Raw genomic sequence first — 8,056 nt, 5'->3', positions numbered from 1 at the left:
AAAAGTAGGGGTGACACCAGGTGAGTCCAGGTGTTACCCCCCTCCCCGCCTTTATAACAGCTGTAGTATTACACTTGTTTAACTTCTTTATATACACAAAGAAGGCCACATTACTTTTTAACACATGCAGACCAAAGAATAAAAACTTGTGAGCAGGTCAGTGTGGGGTTAAAAAGTCAGCCATTAGAAGAAGGTCAGAGGGGTCAAACTGTAGTCAAAACTTTGACGTTTGCAGCTTAAAACTGAGAAGAAGGCACTCAGGAGTGCAGTGGTGAAGGCAGCAGCTGCTCTCACACACACAGGCTGGAAATGCATTACAGTCAATGGTGGGAAAAATGTCTGGGTCCTAGACAGATTTTTCCCACCATTGACTGCCTGTGTTTCATTTAGAGGTGCTTGTGCATCCACACGAGCTTGTGCATGATGGTTTTCCACATGGGAAATAAAATGTGCAGATGTGGGCTAATGAGGAGCTGTTTTTTGTTTTTGTTTTTTTTTGTTGGTTTGTTTATTTTGGGTTTTTTTTTTGGGGGGGGGGGGGGGGGGCGGGGGGGTCCCTTGTGAAGCATGAAGATAAGAGATGTGCTGTTATTTATTGTAGAACCATGGGTATGGGTCCCAGAGGCTAATAACTAGGGTTGTAACAATATTAGATTTTTACTGCATGATCATCATGGAGCCTCTGCCAAGGCCAATGGCCTGTTATACAATTTCAAATAAAGTTATTCCGATCCTTACTAAAATTTCACAGATTCTTCCTTTTTCATTGCTCTGTCTCTTTACCAAGTTTCAAGAAATACAGCTGTGTAGTTTGAACTCAAAGCTTTCTGGAAGGCATGCTTTCTAAGATGAAGTTAGTGTTTTAAAAAGTGTTTTCATCCAAATCTGATTTTCCCTAAATCTCATCAAGTTGTCTTGTTGCCTGAAGGGGTGTCCACAGAGGGAGACACTAGAGACTGATAACTTCGTCTTAAACTTATCTCAACACTGAGCTGAGTGATTTAGACAGCTATCAATGGGAGTGGGAAATACCTTAGAGAGTTACCTACCAGCAAGAGACCAGTGTCCTCGAGCAAACAACCGTCAGCTACAAACTCGGTTGGCAGGGAACCCTTTATGTGTGATTTCTTCTTCTGCATTGAATCTCAGTAGAGTCTGAGAAAGCTGAAAATGCATACGAGGACACAATGGTACTGAGTGTGCCGATCACAGTCACTGTGAGCTTCACCGATGCAATGTGTAGTTGTTACATAATAGGCTCGAGATAGATTCAGTGCTGAAGTATAAAGGTGCACATCAAGTTACATCATGAGTTATAGCTTACAGTTTTAGAGAGGTCTGCAATTATAGTCTACCTAAAGCACACCCAGCATAAATGATGATGTTAGACCCCAAACCCTCATTGAATACAGATACCTGCAATCTATTGATTCTTAAGAGATAAATAGTAAGTATAAAAAACAGACATAGCTTCCAAATCTGAAAAGTCAAGCTTACCTAAAACCTGTATTTTTTCAGTGGCCTCCAGAGGGCAGTACTTGTGGATGCAGAAACACTTACAGTCCTATATAAGTCTATTGGAGAAGCAAGCCTCTGGCTGAACCCCTGTAAGCACTTTCCTGGTGAGTTTATGAGCTCAGTCAGTCATTTTGGGTCATATTGAATAAGGTGAGGTCAATTTTGGTCATTCCAAGTGTTAGAAAAGAGGATTATCCTGGATATCCTCCCGGCTGCTAATGTAATCAAGCCAATGAGCGTGCAGTTCCACAGTCAGATCCACCACCAACAAGATGGTAACGGTAAAATCCATCTCTTTGAGTCTTCAAAACAAGAATTTGAAACCAGAGGGTGACATCATGGTTGCTACATCATATATAGGTGCAAATAAAACCGTTCAGCACAGTGTTTCAGTACAGGTAGGGTTGGATAGGGATGTAAAAGCACCTAAATAGTACAACATAACATTTTACTACCTAATACAACAGACTACCTGCTTCCACAGTTTGTACAAAGTATGAACTTTATGTGAGGCAATTACAAACCACTGGTCCAGTGCATAAGAAGTTGGCCTTTCTGTGTGTTAAAATTTCTGAAAAAAATAAAATGAGATAAATAAAAGAGCAAGATCCGGCCACTTTGAACCGAATAAGCAGTTAAGAAAAGGGATTGATGGACAAAGTTGCTTAGTTCAAATTCTAAAAAACATTCTCAGACCCAGAGATTCCCCCAAACCTTTGATTACTAAGTACGTTTTAAAATATAAAAGACAAAAATCTTGTTTGGCGCAAAGCTGCTAAACATTAGCTGATATTTTCCAAAGGTAAGCGTGAATTATTCATCCGTTAGGAACAACATCTTGTCGTTGAGCGGTCACTGCTTCAGCGGGATAAAGAAGGATTCATCGTAATGTTGCAAGGCATGAAAAAAAAAATGTCTGCATAATTTTTCCCCGTGAAATTGGAAAATTGGTGCTATTATGTGACAGATTCAATCAATGGAGGATTTATGAATGGCTTCACACATGATTCATGTCAGCATATTGTTGCAGTGCCCTAACCCTTTGGCTTTTCACCCACTTCAAGCTGTCCCTGTTTCTTTAGATTCAGCTGGAGGGCTCTCTCTCTCCCCTGGTTTTTTGTTTTTTTTGTCTTACAGTTGCATCTGACTCAGCACACCTTTATTTTGACTCTTCTTTCCTTTCCTTTGTCCCTTACGCCTCTGGCCTAAACAAAGAGCAACTTTATTTCCGTCCATTTCTGCCTCGTTTTCTCTCCCCCATGCTTTGCATCTTCCCCCCTCCCCCACACTTTTCCCTTCCTTGACTGTGGACACAGTGTTCATGTGTGCATTTGGAGGGTGTAGGATTTTTTTTTTTTTTTGGGGGGGGGGGGGGGGGGGGCATATCCCATAATCACCAATCAGAAGGTTCCTGGGGGCAGTTGTCATAGAAACCTCGTGCACGGCTCTTGACGCTCCTCCCACCCCTTAACGCCGCCATCACACTGGCAGAATTGCATATCTCATAATGATAATAATATCATATCTGAGGCAAAAGGAAAAAAGAAAAGGAGGAGGGAGGGAAGGTACAGACCATAATAGTGTTCCTGTTCGGCTGGTCGCCATGGAGATAAGCAAAGAGGGTGGTGGTGGTGGTGGAGGGGAGGAGGGTAACAGGCGGGGTCAGATTACCATGTATGTCAAAATACATACCATACTACTTCTTGACCCCCCCCCCCCACGCCATTCCCTCCGTTAGACACCATCTCTGCTCCACCCGTCCTGCTCCTCCGAAGCACCAGAAAGAAAAGTGGAAATGGATTTGATCAGCCCCAACATGTCAGCCATATGAGATAACACACACCACTACAGAGAGGCTGACACATGGAGAAACAACGATGATGAGATTTGTAGGACGGGGCAGTCTGTGATGGTCTGGAGTTCACATCTTTTTATCTGCCATATTTCAGCCAATCGTGTGACTTAAAACAGGAAGTTCACTGATAGAAACTCATTGATCGCTTTAATATATTACTGACAGATCTGTTAGACCTGTCTCATCACATATAAAGTGTGCAACTATGCATAGTATTTAGAAGTAATTACTGTGAGCCAAAAGCTCAGGGTTCAAACTGCCCTAAATCCTGTTTCAGGCTCTTTTTTTCTGCTCTCAGATATGTCATGGGGGTGCATATCCCTAATATGGTTGTATAGAACAAAAAGCTTTGACTGTGAGGGGCAACCAATCAAAAAAAGGTTGGCTTAAAAGGGAGTTTGGTATAAAATAGGATTATTTTGAACTATGAATCATGCAAAGCTGCTCCAGTTAAATCCAAGAATTAAAAGATAGAGCTAAAATATGGAGTGTAATAGATCCCCTGTGAATAAATTAGCTATTAACAGGAACATAGCTGTTGTAAGAGAGACATTGAAGAATCCTGAATTGAAATCTATGAGAGAAATTTAACACAGCCAAGGTTTTTGTAGAAGTATATCTTCTTTGGGACAAAGTCAGCAAACTTTCTGATAATTCTGTAGATGCAGTGTTTATGTCCCAGTCGTCTGCGTCATGTTTCAACAGCACGTCCTCCTCCTGGGCCTTCCCAACATCCACATCCTGACTGGCTACCAGTGCTGTAAGTGAGAAGCTACACTGGAAACACTCACTCTCTCAATCCTCAATGACTACTCCCCTTAAAACTTTCTTCTCGATCAGGGATGTCAAACTCATTTTACATCGTGATCCCACTTTAATCTTAAGTGGGCCAGACCAGTGAAACTCTTCTTTCTGTCACTGTACAGAAGTTTAATTGCACATTTAATCCTGGAGAAATCTTAATAAAAGAAAAAGAAGCATAATTACTATGTCATTTTTCTACATGACAGAGAAATGCTCCTGTAGTAAATTAAAGAAATCTGTCAAAATTACTAAAAGTTCTGGTAGGTTATTGTTGCAACCTTCCTGTAATTCTAAAACTAATAGATAAACCTGATAGATAGTGAAAAAAATGGAACTTTTGTGTCATATAATTGCTTATCTATTATTATGTAGTATCAATGGCCATGGAAGAGGTCTTTATCAGTAGGAAAAGGTGTAAAACTTATGAAAATACAGTTAAAAGTCCATTCCTGGGTCCTTCACATTTTCCAAAGCAGTCCAGCGGTCAGAGTCTTTGTCAGGCCCCCAGGCTTTATGTTTGATGCCCCTGATGTAGACTCATGTCTTAGATTCAGAATTTCTCTGTGCTGACTTACCAAACCATATCACATTGAGCACTGACCGTTCTTACAGACTGGATATGTTTGTGCCATTGTAAACAGGAAACAGAGGATTGGCTGCTTGTAGAAAATACAGAGGGACAGCAGTGGCAAAAATATAAAACCAGAGACTTTTTTGTCTGCGCTGATGATGAGGTGGAGTATTTGGCGGACTGAGACACAAAAAAGGAATGTAAGCTGGAGTCTATCCCAACTGATGTTGCAAGAAATAGGATACACCCCGGACAGACCATCACAGAGGTTATAACATTTCATCCTGAGGAGAACATGCACCAAATATTGTGACAGTGCATCCATCAATTGTTGAGACATCTCAGTTAGAAATGCAAATGTCAAACTGCTGTTGGCGCAAGAGAAAACACGAGAGGATGACCAAAGTAAGGATAGTCTGGGCGACCGACCAGCTGGCATTGCCTTTCGAATGGCTAGGCTACTAGCATGGCTAAGGGCCAGGTTGTGCTAGAAAAAGGGAAGGTTCAAATGCCATTTTGTCTGACCATGTTGGAAAAGAGGTGTTTACAGATGGTTCAAAATGCCACACTTCAAAGTGGAGTCATATGCCAGCTGTGTGGAAAACTCTTTTTTTTTTTTTTTGCAGATATAGTGGTGCAAACATTAGCAAAAGAGCTTGAGAGCCTTTACCAAACTGGCAGATGGCATTGTAAAGTGAGCTAAGAGATGCCAGGTTCTTGAATGATTTCTCAGATTTATAAAGCTGTAAACTACAAAAAAGTCTGCAGAGCGCATCTTCAGGAATTTGTCACACAATTACACAAAGATGAAAATCTTCCAGTTCATCTCTCTGTTCCCACTTGTCCCTTCTTGTCACAGTCGGCCTGCTTCCAGTGGCGAAGGAGGGAACAATAGTGAGCAGGGCCGAGAGCCAAAATCCAGTTGTGACAAATAATTTTTGTGCAGTTTTGAGTTCATGCTGACCAAGAAAAACGCCAACAACTCCTGTGTGATGTTACAGACAAGTGCCGTCACTTAATTGGTCTGACAGCCTGCTGCTGTATATATAAATAATATATTTCCCGAGCAGAAGGACAATGCAAATCTGCAAGAGTTTAGGCAGTAAACACAGCAAATCGCTGCACATAAACACGGTGCGTGCTCCACTGCTGCCTCAGTAATTTTCATTATGGTGGACAGGGAGTGTATTGTGCTGCTCAGATACTTTGCCAATGAAGTTTTTTGATGAATTCCCAGCTGCTGCTACTTCGCCTCACTGCCTTTGTGCTGCCTCCTCTCTCGGGTCTCACTCCCTTCTTGAGTCACCTGAAGATAGATGCCCCCTCCACCCTCACTTGCCCACCCACCACCGCCACCACCAGCAAATATGCAAAGTCTGTGCACGTCGGGCTGTGATGTCAACACGCGCCTGGAGGGGTTTGGCGGGATTGCACTGCTCACAAAAACAGGCCTAGGCCACAACATAATACCCCCTCCCCCCATCTGACAACACAGACATCCCATAATAAGCATTTGCCTGCCCCCCCACCCTCCTCGCCACCACCACTTCCTCCTCCTCCTCCTTTCTTCAGCGCTTGGCCTGCCAGTCCATAATAATCACATGGCTAATTCTCCTCCTCTCTCTCTCTCTTTCTCTCACTCTCAGCCCCTTCCTCCTCCCCCTCCACTAACACCATCATCACTTCCTGTCTTATAGCTTATAGGTTCCTCAAGTGCACAGTATATTATGTCTCTCTAAACGGCAGCCACCGCTGCTCAAAATACCCAGCCTTCCCATCTGTGACGTCTTTGTCGCACTTCGTCAGGCCGGGGTTCCTCTCGCTCTCTTCCTTTCTCCCCCACAGCCTCACGGAGCTGCAGATCATCACAAACAGATATGATAAACTGTGTATTTATTTGGTTCTAACCACAGAAGGAAAGTTCACCAAAATCAACAAAGGACTGGAAAAAAGTCACTCCCACACATCTTTTTTAAATGTCAAGTTCAGTTATACACAATTGTCTTATTAACAGATGTATTATTGTCTATTGTTATGCCATGTTTGGTAGTGTAAGGCGTAATGCATTACTATAATCACATTACATTTGCCAGTACTTTTCACCCATCCGTCCAAGTTGGAGTTGGATTCTAGTCGTCATAGTTCGAGAGGTGGAGTACACCCTGAAAAGTATTAACATAAAAGTAAAAAGCAAATAACAGTGAAACAAGGTGAACAACACAAAGGTCAAGTGGGACATCTTTCATTCTTCTGGCTGACAAAACCGACCACCACAATCCATCTCTCTAATCTCTTGATGTGGATCGTAAAACTGGACTGCAGCAGGTTTTACATGCACGATACCAAAGTACACCTTGTTTGTTTGGGGTGAGGCAGGAGGCAGTTTATCTGGCAGTTATGTTCTTCAATTATCTGCATGACCCACTTGAGCTTGTGCAACAATTGGTTGACATCAGTTGAAGTGAGAAGGAGGACAAAAATAAAGCGTGATTTACAACTTTTGAGGAGTGATGATTACATTTAATTTACTGCATAAAACCACAACATTTTTCTGTCAAGTCCTCTATGAGCTGTTTTTCACCCTCTCTGTCAGCTTTGTAGTAAAACTTAAATATGTTACTGAAAGAAAGATGTTTGTCATCCTTGATAGAAGAAACACAGAAGTAAAGAAGAATAAGAATAAGAAAACAAAGAACATGTAAAGTAATACATTACTTAAAAAGTAGAAGATAAAAATGTCTTTTATTGTTTTTGAGTAATGACCTTTAACACTAAACATAAATATACTTTTATATATACTTTAGGGTCAGAGGATCCTCAGCTGGACATCAGGGCCAGAATCGACTTCCCAAAGGGTTTCATCCGGCCCACTGGATGAATATGTGAAATTACAAAGGAGGGCATAAATTTTGGACTTGCAGTTCTTTTCTTAAGATTTCATCATCAGTTTTATAAATGGGGGCTATTAAATGAGAACATTTTCAGAAGGTATTGCACTAGAAGAAGCTGGAACAATTTGAAGCTCCAGGCTAAATTGGGTTTGACACCTATTTCTCTGTGTGTGTGTTCTCATGTTTGCTGAGGAATTTAAATGTCAAACTAAAACTTGGAACAACTGAGAAATGGAAGTCCTCGATGCTGGGACCACAAACAGACTGCAACTCAGTCCTATGTTTGCACTTAGATCAAAATGTCAAAGTCATGGTGCAAGGATGTTTGGAGGTATACACATTGATTACTGAGCCAATCAATGGCAGAGCTGCTCGTGGGAAATTACTTAAACATTGAGCTCTGACGCTGTACAACAG

This window comes from Diplotaxodon limnothrissa, linkage group LG22 (assembly GCF_057381915.1).
Source record: "Diplotaxodon limnothrissa isolate DT_005_m linkage group LG22, D_limnothrissa_male_GT1.1, whole genome shotgun sequence".
In the NCBI taxonomy this organism is placed as follows: Eukaryota; Metazoa; Chordata; class Actinopteri; order Cichliformes; family Cichlidae; genus Diplotaxodon; species Diplotaxodon limnothrissa.
Note: the sequence above shows the minus strand (reverse complement) of the source record.